General features: G+C 43.2%; 1 protein-coding gene across 1 annotated transcript in view; it reads left to right on the top strand.

Annotated features, from left to right (window-relative positions):
- LOC115434004 (clathrin heavy chain linker domain-containing protein 1-like) overlaps window positions 1-15,190 on the top strand; it is a 40,884-nt gene extending 25,694 nt beyond the window's left edge. Inside the window, exon 12 of the mRNA XM_030155658.1 lies at window positions 14,849-15,190. The gene's annotated coding sequence lies outside the window, so the exon portion shown is untranslated. The remainder of the gene's footprint in view (window positions 1-14,848) is intronic.
- Window positions 15,191-15,413: the final 223 nt, after the last annotated feature.

Genomic DNA, 15,413 nt, shown 5'->3' with positions numbered 1-15,413 from the left:
TGTGTCCATCCACTGGCACTGATCCAACTGCATGGGTTTGACTGGAGAAGCAATGTTGTAGAAGATGACGGTGTTTCCATGGTAACTACGGAGCCTCTGAACGTCCAAATATGGTCATATCTGATGAACATGAAAAGATGAAGAACTGTATTTAACACCAGTTATTGACATGTATTGATAGAATGAATGGATCAGTCAGTCTGAAACAGTTTAGATCAGCTGATGCTTTTGGTCACATGTGTATATTTGGGTCTTTATGGGTTAATTATGCTCAGAATGAAACTGATCAACTATTATAGACATTTGACTTTTTCTCCTAACCTTAAGGACTTTCTGTCACATTCACTTTACCTCCTTATTTCACTGAACCTTAATTAAACTTCTCTTAGAGGACAGACTGTTCATCTACCAGACTGCTGTATGTGTACTGCTGCAGTCTGCACTCATCTACTGTCTGAACTGTTTATTTAGTTTATATGGAACTCACATCTGTGAGAAGAACATAGAACTGACCATGAATGTGGTGAATCTGTGTTGGTTTTAACATTCCATCCATTCAAATGACCTTTTATGACCTCTGCTTTGGTCCCTTACAGTGGGTTTATTCAATGGCTGATGGTTAGGACTGAGCTACTGCTGTGGAATGACTATCAGAGCCAAATATGATCTACAGATACAGGCCATTTCAAAATGCACCACTACAACTGGCCCCCTTGGGTGGTACCAACATCCCAAATATCTGGTCTTGGCCCATGGACTATATTTGTACATATTGTATATGTTCTATTTTCTGTGCAGATGGAAATATAAAAGACAGTTCATGCAAACACACCTGCTTGTACTCTTTTATTCCTTCACCCAATGAGAATTGATAAGAGAATTGGATCGATAAGCAAAATCGATAATGGAATCGGAATCGTTAAATTCTTATCGATCCCCATCCCTAGTCTTTATGTTTATGTTTATGCATTTGGCAGACGCTTTTTTCCAAAGCGACTTACAGGGGAAAACCAATCAAATCACTCAATCAGTCAAATGTTATTTATATAGCGCCAGATCACAACAAAAAAGTTCTCTCATGACACTTTATATATAGAGTTGGTCCAAACCAGACTGAAGCCAATTTACAGAAACCCAACAGAATCCTCCAGGAGCAAACACTAGTGACTGGTGACAGTGGAAGGAAAAACTTAACAGCAGAAACCTGGAGCAGAGCCAGACTGAGGAGGAGGGATGACTGACAGGACCAGCTGGGGTTAAAGAGAGAGAGTAAAGAAAGAGAGGAAGAGACAGCGATACAGATAGAGACTGGGGGAGATGTAAGGTGCAGTCAACGTTACTTTTGTCACCGTTGTTTATTCTGAAAAATCTCCACACTGTGAACATTACTCCTCCGCTGCGAACCTGCTGAAATGAACTGTGAATGCCTGAGTGTTATGGGTGTGGTTGTATCAGAGTACTTTTATAAGTACGAGTAGAAGTACACACACTCGGTATCGGCCCCATCCTGGTGTCAGTATGGACACTGGTGCATCCCTAGTGTTGATGGAAGCTCAGTTTCTAGTCCAGGGTGAGTCCTCAGTATGTGGGACTCTCCACCATGTCCAGTGCTGCTCCTCCTGTGTTGACAGGCTTCTGGGTGGAGTAAGGGTTTTACTGATGGAGGAGTTCAGAACCAGTTCAGAACCACAGCTGTCCGTGCACCGCTGTGTCAGATGGCAGATGGAGCTGTGATAGTATGTTACAGAGGTGTTGTAGTAGTAGTTTTATTTCAAACACACAGAATCAACAGATAACTAAGAATCAAACAACATGGTCAAAAAATAATAATTCTGCACTCGAAAAGGAGTGGGAAGAAGTATAAGTTATTGACTCCACCCCCTTTTAACAAACTAATAATCAAACTACATCCACTTCCCAAGGTTCTAATAGTTTTGGATTCTTCATTATAGTTTAGTTTTATTTAGTTTTGACTTTTTTTCTCTAATTCAGTTAGTTTTAATTAGTTTTTAGATTAGTTTTGTTAGTTTTTGTTATTTTCTAAATGCTTAGTTTTAGTTTATTTGTAGTTCAGTGGTCTCTTTTCTCTTCTTCTCTGTCATCGTATTCACATAAATCCCAGACAGGACTCTGCTGCTTTCTCCCAACTTTAGTCTCCATGTTTCCAGGTAGAGTGGGGACCAGAAGACGACTGGAAACCACAAGTGAACACAAGTGACGGACCCTTAAACATCATATGATGCCAGCAGAGAAAATTGCTTGAGGGAAATAAATCAATTTCGTATCAATCCGACGTTGACAAAGACGAAAATGAAGGGAATTTTATCCATAATTTTTATCTGTTTTAGTTAGTTTTGTAAACACACAGTACAGTTTCAGTTAGTTATCGATTTTTTCTTTTAATTATAGTTTTTATTTATTTCAGTTAACGAAAATGTTTTTACAATTCTAGTTTTTGTCATTTCATTAATTTTCATTAACGATAATAACCTTGCTGCTTCCTTTGCTTTGTTAACACACATTTTCCTCTGTATCTTTTTACAATAACACAAAACATCCATACAAACCATTCATATACACTTTTTAGTCACCTCACACACAATCAACCGTTTTTAATATAGACTATAATATTTATATGCACTTTAAATATTTACTCCAAATACAATGATCAGTAAATGTCATCTTATCATGATAACCAAGTAACTACAATTATATCTTATTTTATGCGTACTTCTGTGTTAGAACTTGAGTTTCACTGATTCAGATCATGTTCTATATTTTCATATTCTAGTGGTTGTTGTTGAACAGTGCAACTACTGCAGTGTCATGTGAATATTTCAGGTAGGTGGTGATGGGTGAGGGGCTGATGCAGGCGTTAGTGTAGAGGGGAAACAGGAGAGGGCTCAGGACACGGCCCTGTGGGACACCTGTGTCGGTGATGGAAGGTGTGGAGGTGGTGCTGCACGCTCTGGTGGATTGTGGTCTGTCACTGAGGAAACTACCCAGTGGATGAGGAGAGGTGGGACATGGAGGTGGTCCTCCATTTGGATCCAGCAGCTCCTCAGCGTATACATGAACGACAGAATGAGTTGAACTGCAGAGGAATGTTAGTGTCAGATCCACTTCAAACACTGTCTGCACATGACAGAACATTCACTGGACAGGTTCTATCAGTGGAACATTTAGACATCTGTTTATAAATGGACAGAAACCAACATATATGTGGAAGAACACTTTATCATATACTGTCAAAACATCAGCACACCAGCACTTTGGTCATTAGTTTTCCAATTAATCTGATTAAAATATGTAACATTTAGCACATTTAATCTGAGTCAGATTATTTCTAATAAACTGTAGACCAGTGGAAATGTTCAGTGTCTCTGCTCCACTCTCTCTGTGTTTTCACCAAAAGGCAAAAACCAAACAATGTGTTTTATATTGAATAGGAAATATAAACTGGTACATTTATTCAACTTGTAATATCATTGTAATAGAGTATTTGGTTGCTGTGGAAAATGAAGTTAAATAAGTTGATCGTACACTCTGACCTGAATCTGGCTTTTTTTTTTTAGAAAAAAAAAAAACAGTTGTATGTTCCTGTCTGCACACACACACACAGACACACACACACACACACACACACACACACACACACACACAGACACACACACACACACACAGACACACACACACACACACACACACACAATAGGAGTTAATGTTCATCCAGTCAGATAAAGTCCGTCTCTCCTCGTCTTTACACTGAACTCATGCACAGACTCAACAGCAGCTTCTGTCAGTCCAGTTCAAACAGACAGAGGTGGACTGAACCACATGAACAGAGGAACCACATGAACAGAGGACAGAGGTGGACAGAACCACATGAACAGAGGACAGAGGTGGACTGAACCACATGAACAGGGGACAGGGGTGGACTGAACCACATGAACAGAGGACAGAGGTGGACTGAACCACATGAACAGAGGACAGAGGTGGACTGAACCACATGAACAGAGGAACCACATGAACAGAGGACAGAGGTGGACTGAACCACATGAACAGAGGACAGAGGTGGACTGAACCACATGAACAGAGGAACCACATGAACAGAGGACAGAGGTGGACTGAACCACATGAACAGAGGACAGAGGTGGACTGAACCACATGAACAGAGGACAGAGGTGGACTGAACCACATGAACAGAGGAACCACATGAACAGAGGACAGAGGTGGACTGAACCACATGAACAGAGGAACCACATGAACAGAGGACAGAGGTGGACTGAACCACATGAACAGAGGACAGAGGTGGACTGAACCACATGAACAGAGGAACCACATGAACAGAGGACAGAGGTGGACTGAACCACATGAACAGAGGACAGAGGTGGACAGAACCACATGAACAGAGGAACCACATGAACAGAGGACAGAGGTGGACTGAACCACATGAACAGAGGACAGGGGTGGACTGAACCACATGAACAGAGGACAGAGGTGGACTGAACCACATGAACAGAGGACAGAGGTGGACTGAACCACATGAACAGAGGAACCACATGAACAGAGGACAGAGGTGGACTGAACCACATGAACAGAGGAACCACATGAACAGAGGACAGAGGTGGACTGAACCACATGAACAGAGGACAGAGGTGGACTGAACCACATGAACAGAGGACAGAGGTGGACTGAACCACATGAACAGAGGACAGAGGTGGACAGAACCACATGAACAGAGGAACCACATGAACAGAGGACAGAGGTGGACTGAACCACATGAACAGAGGACAGAGGTGGACTGAACCACATGAACAGAGGACAGAGGTGGACAGAACCACATGAACAGAGGACAGAGGTGGACTGAACCACATGAACAGAGGACAGAAGTGGACAGAACCACATGAACAGAGGAACCACATGAACAGAGGACAGAGGTGGACTGAACCACATGAACAGAGGAACCACATGAACAGAGGACAGAGGTGGACTGAACCACATGAACAGAGGACAGAGGTGGACTGAACCACATGAACAGAGGACAGAGGTGGACAGAACCACATGAACAGAGGACAGAGGTGGACTGAACCACATGAACAGAGGACAGAGGTGGACTGAACCACATGAACAGAGGAACCACATGAACAGAGGACAGAGGTGGACTGAACCACATGAACAGAGGACAGAGGTGGACAGAACCACATGAACAGAGGACAGAGGTGGACTGAACCACATGAACAGGGGACAGGGGTGGACTGAACCACATGAACAGAGGACAGAGGTGGACTGAACCACATGAACAGAGGACAGAGGTGGACTGAACCACATGAACAGAGGAACCACATGAACAGAGGACAGAGGTGGACTGAACCACATGAACAGAGGACAGAGGTGGACTGAACCACATGAACAGAGGAACCACATGAACAGAGGACAGAGGTGGACTGAACCACATGAACAGAGGACAGAGGTGGACTGAACCACATGAACAGAGGACAGAGGTGGACTGAACCACATGAACAGAGGACAGAGGTGGACTGAACCACATGAACAGAGGAACCACATGAACAGAGGACAGAGGTGGACTGAACCACATGAACAGAGGAACCACATGAACAGAGGACAGAGGTGGACTGAACCACATGAACAGAGGAACCACATGAACAGAGGACAGAGGTGGACTGAACCACATGAACAGAGGACAGAGGTGGACAGAACCACATGAACAGAGGAACCACATGAACAGAGGACAGAGGTGGACTGAACCACATGAACAGAGGACAGGGGTGGACTGAACCACATGAACAGAGGACAGAGGTGGACTGAACCACATGAACAGAGGACAGAGGTGGACTGAACCACATGAACAGAGGACAGAGGTGGACTGAACCACATGAACAGAGGAACCACATGAACAGAGGACAGAGGTGGACTGAACCACATGAACAGAGGAACCACATGAACAGAGGACAGAGGTGGACTGAACCACATGAACAGAGGACAGAGGTGGACTGAACCACATGAACAGAGGACAGAGGTGGACAGAACCACATGAACAGAGGAACCACATGAACAGAGGACAGAGGTGGACTGAACCACATGAACAGAGGACAGAGGTGGACTGAACCACATGAACAGAGGACAGAGGTGGACAGAACCACATGAACAGAGGACAGAGGTGGACTGAACCACATGAACAGAGGAACCACATGAACAGAGGACAGAGGTGGACTGAACCACATGAACAGAGGACAGAGGTGGACTGAACCACATGAACAGAGGACAGAGGTGGACTGAACCACATGAACAGAGGAACCACATGAACAGAGGACAGAGGTAGACTGAACCACATGAACAGAGGAACCACATGAACAGAGGACAGAGGTGGACTGAACCACATGAACAGAGGACAGAGGTGGACTGAACCACATGAACAGAGGAACCACATGAACAGAGGACAGAGGTGGACTGAACCACATGAACAGAGGAACCACATGAACAGAGGACAGAGGTGGACTGAACCACATGAACAGAGGACAGAGGTGGACTGAACCACATGAACAGAGGACAGAGGTGGACTGAACCACATGAACAGAGGACAGAGGTGGACAGAACCACATGAACAGAGGAACCACATGAACAGAGGACAGAGGTGGACTGAACCACATGAACAGAGGACAGAGGTGGACTGAACCACATGAACAGAGGACAGAGGTGGACAGAACCACATGAACAGAGGACAGAGGTGGACTGAACCACATGAACAGAGGACAGAGGTGGACAGAACCACATGAACAGAGGAACCACATGAACAGAGGACAGAGGTGGACTGAACCACATGAACAGAGGACAGAGGTGGACTGAACCACATGAACAGAGGAACCACATGAACAGAGGACAGAGGTGGACTGAACCACATGAACAGAGGACAGAGGTGGACTGAACCACATGAACAGAGGACAGAGGTGGACTGAACCACATGAACAGAGGAACCACATGAACAGAGGACAGAGGTGGACTGAACCACATGAACAGAGGAACCACATGAACAGAGGACAGAGGTGGACTGAACCACATGAACAGAGGAACCACATGAACAGAGGACAGAGGTGGACTGAACCACATGAACAGAGGACAGAGGTGGACTGAACCACATGAACAGAGGACAGAGGTGGACTGAACCACATGAACAGAGGACAGAGGTGGACTGAACCACATGAACAGAGGAACCACATGAACAGAGGACAGAGGTGGACTGAACCACATGAACAGAGGACAGAGGTGGACTGAACCACATGAACAGAGGACAGAGGTGGACCTGAACCACATGAACAGAGGAACCACATGAACAGAGGACAGAGGTGGACTGAACCACATGAACAGAGGAACCACATGAACAGAGGACAGAGGTGGACTGAACCACATGAACAGAGGACAGAGGTGGACTGAACCACATGAACAGAGGAACCACATGAACAGAGGACAGAGGTGGACAGAACCACATGAACAGAGGAACCACATGAACAGAGGACAGAGGTGGACTGAACCACATGAACAGAGGAACCACATGAACAGAGGACAGAGGTGGACTGAACCACATGAACAGAGGACAGAGGTGGACTGAACCCCATGAACAGAGGACAGAGGTGGACTGAACCACATGAACAGAGGACAGAGGTGGACTGAACCACATGAACAGAGGACAGAGGTGGACTGAACCACATGAACAGAGGAACCACATGAACAGAGGACAGAGGTGGACTGAACCACATGAACAGAGGACAGAGGTGGACTGACAGAGGTGGACTGAACCACATGAACAGAGGACAGAGGTGGACAGAACCACATGAACAGAGGACAGAGGTGGACTGAACCACATGAACAGAGGACAGAGGTGGACAGAACCACATGAACAGAGGAACCACATGAACAGAGGACAGAGGTGGACTGAACCACATGAACAGAGGACAGAGGTGGACAGAACCACATGAACAGAGGAACCACATGAACAGAGGACAGAGGTGGACTGAACCACATGAACAGAGGACAGAGTTGGACAGAACCACATGACACAGAGGACAGAGGTGGACTGAACCCAATGAACAGAGGACACCACATGAACAGAGGAACATGAGGTGGATGAACCACATGAACAGCGGAACCACATGAACAGAGGACAGAGGCTGGACTTGAACCACATGAACAGAGGAACCACATGACACAGAGGACAGAGGGTTGGACTGAACCACATGAACCAGAGGACAGAGGTGGACTGAACCCACATGAACAGAGGACTAGAGTGGACGTGAACCCCATGAACAGAGGCACCACCTGAACAGAGGGACCAGAGGTGGACTGAACCACATGAACAGAGGACAGAAGGTGGGCCTGAACCACTATGAACAGAGGACAGAGGTGGACTGAACCCACATGAACAGAGGAACCACATGAACAGAGGACAGAGGTGGACTGAACCACATGAACAGAGGGAACCAATGAACAGAGGACAGAGGTGGACTGAACCACATGAACAGAGGGACAGAGGTGGACTGAACCACATGAACAGAGGACAGAGGTGGACAGAACCACATGAACAGAGGAACCACATGAACAGAGGACAGAGGTGGACTGAACCACATGAACAGAGGAACCACATGAACAGAGGACAGAGGTGGACTGAACCACATGAACAGAGGAACCACATGAACAGAGGACAGAGGTGGACTGAACCACATGAACAGAGGACAGAGGTGGACTGAACCACATGAACAGAGGACAGAGGTGGACTGAACCACATGAACAGAGGACAGAGGTGGACTGAACCACATGAACAGAGGAACCACATGAACAGAGGACAGAGGTGGACTGAACCACATGAACAGAGGAACCACATGAACAGAGGACAGAGGTGGACTGAACCACATGAACAGAGGACAGAGGTGGACTGAACCACATGAACAGAGGAACCACATGAACAGAGGACAGAGGTGGACTGAACCACATGAACAGAGGACAGAGGTGGACAGAACCACATGAACAGAGGAACCACATGAACAGAGGACAGAGGTGGACTGAACCACATGAACAGAGGACAGGGGTGGACTGAACCACATGAACAGAGGACAGAGGTGGACTGAACCACATGAACAGAGGACAGAGGTGGACTGAACCACATGAACAGAGGACAGAGGTGGACTGAACCACATGAACAGAGGAACCACATGAACAGAGGACAGAGGTGGACTGAACCACATGAACAGAGGAACCACATGAACAGAGGACAGAGGTGGACTGAACCACATGAACAGAGGACAGAGGTGGACTGAACCACATGAACAGAGGACAGAGGTGGACAGAACCACATGAACAGAGGAACCACATGAACAGAGGACAGAGGTGGACTGAACCACATGAACAGAGGAACCACATGAACAGAGGACAGAGGTGGACTGAACCACATGAACAGAGGACAGAGGTGGACTGAACCACATGGAACATTTCCTAGACAGAAAAAACATCAGCTGACTGCCACCTAACAACATGAACAGGGATCTCCGTTTCATTGCAGTAAAATATGTCCTGGTGTTGATAATAATGTGTTGGTATTCAGTGGTCGAAGTAAACCCATGTCCTGGTTGAACCCAGGTCCTTCCTCCACTACTGAACCAGCTGTAGAAGGCTCCACCTGTGCACTGCTCTGCACAGGTGGAGCCCAGAGTCCCAGTCAGGGAAAGGGAGGAGGGGTGGACTGGATCAAACCATTTTACAGACAAGATGGGTGGGGGGGTGTTGTATTTTTGTTGTTAAAATATTACGTTTCATCCATGTACTGTACATGGTTTGGACATTTTTCTAGCATGTTAAGAATGGACATAAAATAAACAAGAAAAAAGTAAAAATTCAGCAACCTTCAAATATTTTAGGGGTGCTGGGAATCAGTTTAGGGGTGTTTCAGCCCCCCCCAGAAATGGATTAAAAACGCCCATGCTTAAGAGTAGTATGTCTAATTTGACCAATATTCTGCCTGTTATGAAATGTTTTGTGTATTTGTAGATTCACTGTGAACTGTAAGTTCTAGTGTATAAATGATAAAGTAGGTCCAATATTGCTCAAATTACATTTATCTTTTAAAATAATTATCAGGTCGCTCATATTTGCTCATGTTTTGTTCAAGTACAGTTTGTAGATGTAAATGTTTTCATTACAGAATTTTCGACACAAAAACAGAGAAAACTAGACTTGACATTATTTATAAGTTCTTATTTATATTATTGTACTGGTCCGGCCCACTTTAGGTCAGATTAGACTGTGTGTGGACTCTGAACTGAAATGAGTTGGACATCCCTGATGTTCAGTACAAGTAGAAAGATGAGACTGCCCCCCAGTGGTGACAGTGAGGAACTACAGCACTGCATTCACAGTCCAGTCCAGACAAGTAGAATGAACTAGATGTTTAGGTCATAGTAGGTGTCATATGTTCACCCTTTCATGCACAGTGGTCAGTCCAGTGGTCACCCCAGTGGTCAGTTCTTCTGCAGCTGTTCTCTTGTATATTCATGGGTTTATTGCTTCAGTTCCAGATCAGCCGACACACTGGACACTTCTGCACCATCCCATACACTGCAGTTCAGACCATCACTGTAACTGTCCTGTTCTAGATAAACCTGATCTGCAGTAAGATGTTTGAGTGTAAATCAATTGCTGATTGTTAATAGACTATAACTGTAATTTTCTTTAACAACATGTTTGTTTGTTTGTTTGTTTTTGTATATTATCTACATGAAGTGAGTAATAACTAATATTAGAGTATGTTTGAATATGAGAAAACATCAGATTAGCAGCATTAAAAACGTTTTTTATTTCATAGTTTTCATACAGTATACCAGTAAATACATGTTTCTTGGCTTCAAAAATTAAATGCATGGTGTCCATCTGAGCGGGCATTTTGCAACTCCATGAAAAATAGGTTCATAAAAAAATGTCAGTTGCATAGTTTTTTTCCTGCCTAAAGAGGAACCACAGTCTTGTCTCATCCTGTCCCTGTACACTTTCATCTATATGAGCCCTCCCTCTGTGTATATGTATACAAGCAAGGAATGGATGAATATGAGAATATTAAGTTTGAGATTGTTACTTAAACACAAGCTGTAATTAAAAATAAGTAGTTCAATAATTTTAATTTTGTCTTCTTATCTTAATGATACAGGGGTTATTTTCTTTTGTTCTGAACAAAAGAAAATAACCTTCTGCTTGGAAAAGCAGAGAAGGAGAAAAGATCTCTTTTCTGCCTTGGCGCAGGTCTGCGCTGTCTTTTCTAGAAAAGGACTCAGAGAGCACAGTGTGCCCCCCCCCACACACACACACACACACACACACGATCACCACCAAAATTTAATCATTTATTCCTTGTCTCAGTATCAACATTTCCTGAAAATTTCCTGAAAATCCGTCCATAACTTTTTGAGTTATCCTGCTAACAAACAAACAAACATGCAGGCACACAAAGCAAAGTGATCACAATACCTCCTGGTGGAGGTAACAATACTCTGCCTGTTACTTTTGTGTGTTTGTAGATCCACTGTGATCTGTAAGTTCTAATGAACATGTGTAAATGATAAACTGAGGCAGAATATTGTTAAAATTATACTTATTTTTTCAGTTTGTTCATGTTATTCACATCTTTTGAAAGGATAGTTTGTAGATGTGAACCTGTTCATAATGGAAATTTACTTTTTTCGCTCTAAAACATAGAGAAAAGTTTGGAGTTGACATTATTTATATATTATTCTGTTATTATTTTACTGGTTCGGCCGACTGCAGATCTAATTTAGTTGAATATGGAACTGAACTAACATGAGTTTGACAGCCCAGATGTAAGCCTTGGACACCTAAACCTGGGAATATTATGTTCCTGCAGATTCTCAATTGGACTGAAATCCAGTTCTCCTTTGTTGAATGTTTTTGGTCGGTGCTAAATCCTAACTTTTACAATGTTAGATCCTTATGCTGGTTATTATCACATATTAAATACATTTAGTTATTTATAAAATAATAAGCCATTATCCTTCAGCTAACACATCAGCTGTAACTCTAGTCTCAACAGGTGACAATAGAACCAGATAATCATTACTGTTATCACTTCACCTGTCAATGGTCCAAGGTTATTATTGTTAACGAAAACTAATGAAATGAGAAAAACTAGAATTGCAAAACATTTTCGTTAACTGAAATAAATAAAAACTAGAATTAAAAGAAAAAAATGATACCTGACTTAAAGTGTATTGTGTGCTTATAAAACTAACTAAAATGGATAAAAATGATGGATAAAATTCTCTTAGTTTTCATTTTTGTCAATGTCAGATTGATGTGAAATTTATTTCCCTCAAGCAATTTTAGCTGCTGGCACCATATGATATTTAAGGGTCCGTCACTTGTGGTTTCCAGTCGTCTTCTGGTCCCCACTCTACCTGGAAACATGGAGACTAAAGTTGGGAGAAAGCAGCAGAGTCCTGTCTGGGATTTATTTGAATACGACGACAGAGAAGAAGAGAAAAGAGACCACTGAACTACAACTAAACTAAAACTAAGCATTTAGAAAAAAATGAAAACTAATAAAAACTAGCAAACCTGCTCTAAAAACGAATTAAAATGAACTGAATTAGAGAAAAAAAAGTCAAAACTAAATAAAACTAAATTAGAATGAAAAATCCAAAACTATTATAAACTGTCGATGGTCACAGTGTTACAGCTGATCATTGCACTCCAGTTTTCCAGAGGATTTAATTGGCTACATCAAAATACATGATTCTTTGATTGACAGCTGGACTCCAGACGTATGTACTCCTGAAACCCACAGTTTTACAGAGTGACTTGACAAAGCCTGCATTTCATCCTTCCTTCCTGTTTCCACCAACCTGTTACTCCCGTCTCTTCACCATGAACGTCCATCCACTTTATCTGTCACATGACACCTCATCCACACACATTTAACTCTAATCTGAACCAAAACCTTGAATTTATCGGCAAAACAAAGAGTAAGTGTCTTCACACAAGTGCATCTGTGGCGGTGGCACAAACAGAAGAGGCTTTGTTTTGCCTCAGATCTGAACAAACAGACTCCCACTGGTCCATAAGCAGAGCCTGCAGCCTCCGACCCAACAGACCACCCACTGTTTACCCAGCATCCTCTGTGAGCTGCACACACTCAACTACAACTGGATCCAATCAGTCGTGTCTTTATCATTTGTCTCATCTGCTGTCTTGACAGATGATTCTTAATGGTTCAGTCTTGGAGGAAAGTGTGAAATCCTTTTCCAAACACCACAATATTCAATTCACTATGACAGAGTAAAGTAACTAAATACTCTTAAAATATTCACATTTAACCCTGCGTTAGTCCCCTGGGGTGTTTTGTCGCTCCAATTTTGCTTAAGTGCACGTAATTTGTAGTTGGCAACTTATTTCTTTTTCTCCCTCCTAGTACTCTTCTAACTCAACAAGAGTGGATCACATGTAGGGTGGTGCAGTTGTGACCAGACCAGACTGACACAGGTATTTTTTTATGAGTTATATTTAATTACATACAATTCATATGTAGATTTAATTATATATTATGTATCGGTAGCCTACTCTGTAATAGAAATATGGAATGAAATGCTACTTGTGGTTAGTGTGTTGAAGCACACTATTATTATTATTATTATTATTATTGTTATTATTATTATTATTATTATTAGCTGCATTGTACCTGTGGTGCCATTGTGTGTGAAAAGTGCCTATACATTATTCCCTCCCCCAAGGAGGTCCTGTTTTTGTCGGCGTTGGTTTGTCTGTCTGTCTGTGTGAAAGATAAGGAAATGTTGATACTGGCACAAGGAACAAATGATTAAATTTTGGTGGTGATCGGGGGGGGGGGGGGGGCACTGTGCTCTACGAGTCCTTTTCTAGAACAGACAGCGCAGACCTCCACCAAGGCAGAAAAGAGATCTTTTCTCTCTCTCTGCTTTTCTAAGTGACGTACGTTGCAGGTCATGTGTTCCTGTCATCAGACACTGCATATTAAACACCTGTGTAATTGTACTTGTGGACATTTGAAACATTTGACTATTGATCATTTATGATTGATTATATGTTTGAAAAGTTTAAAAATATGCAGGTCGTGTGTTGTGATCAGACACTGTGTGTAAACACCTGTGTAAATCTGTCTGTCCTCAGTCTGATGAAGGGCCTCGGCCCCAAACACCACGGGGTTAAATAAAGGTTTTAGGAGCTCACAGGTTGTGCAGACCTTCCTTTATTTTTGATTCGTTTTTTTGGGATCCTGCACACCTCTTATTTTTTGGATGTGTGTGTTGTTCACCTCTTTTCATACTGAGGAGTTGGAAACACAGGACTACACTTACCTGATTGGGTGTCCAGTGTCTGTGTCAGAATGACTGGTCTATAGAATAGAAGCGAATCGAATAGAATAGAATGCCTTTATTGTCATTATACATATGTACAATGAAATTAAAAGAGACAACTCTCTAGTGGTGCGTACTGCAAAACAGTTTAAAAGAAAGAAAATAAAAGTGTAAATATATATACAGAATAAAAACAGGCATGTCACCAACCAACAAACAGTACAGATAAATATATATTGCACTTTGACCCAGACTGGACACTAAGGACATCCAGTATGTTAAATATATGTCCCTATCTATGTCCTGTTGGTCTCTCCTGTGCAGGGCTGGGTGACCCCTCTAGTCCTGTCTGTTGTCTACCGTGTGTGTTTTCTGTTGTGCTTGGTGGTGGTTGTGTGTTTGTAGAAAGAATAATAAGACTATTTTGGGTTTTTTTCTGACAGTGTTAATATTGGAGAAAGACAGGAATGTGGTGAAACTGTAGGAGAACAGCATCCGCACCAGTCAGACACAGAGAAGAGAGGCATTCTGGGATACACCGAGAGCTGAAATGTGTCAAGAATGTGTTCCAGCAGAAGCAGGACAGGAGGAGGCTGCTCTGACAGCAGGACGCCACGGCCAGCAGCACACACCGCACACTCCACAGCATCTGACACTTCTTTGGACCAGGCCCCAGCACCTGCACAAACCCAGGTTCTGCAAAAACTGGGACTGGGAAGTGGGCATTCTGCAAATTTTGAATACAAAGTTTTATAACACAATAACAATATTTTCACTGATCAGCCTAATTACCTCCGTTAGGAGGTACTGTGATCACTTTGCTTTGTGTGTTTGTTTGTTTGTTTGTTTGTTTTTAGCAACTTTAGTGTAAAACTCTTCCACCCATTTTTCCCAGATCTTCCCCACAGATAGGCCTAGGCCCTGGGACCAACCCAGTCCATTTTGGTCCCAGTAGGACAAAGTTCAAGGTCACAGCAAGGTCACAACATCTACAGTTTTCCATCTGTC

The sequence above is a fragment of the Sphaeramia orbicularis genome, chromosome 15 (genome assembly GCF_902148855.1).
Source record: "Sphaeramia orbicularis chromosome 15, fSphaOr1.1, whole genome shotgun sequence".
Taxonomy (NCBI): domain Eukaryota; kingdom Metazoa; phylum Chordata; class Actinopteri; order Kurtiformes; family Apogonidae; genus Sphaeramia; species Sphaeramia orbicularis.
This window is presented reverse-complemented; position numbering and strand designations above follow the sequence as displayed.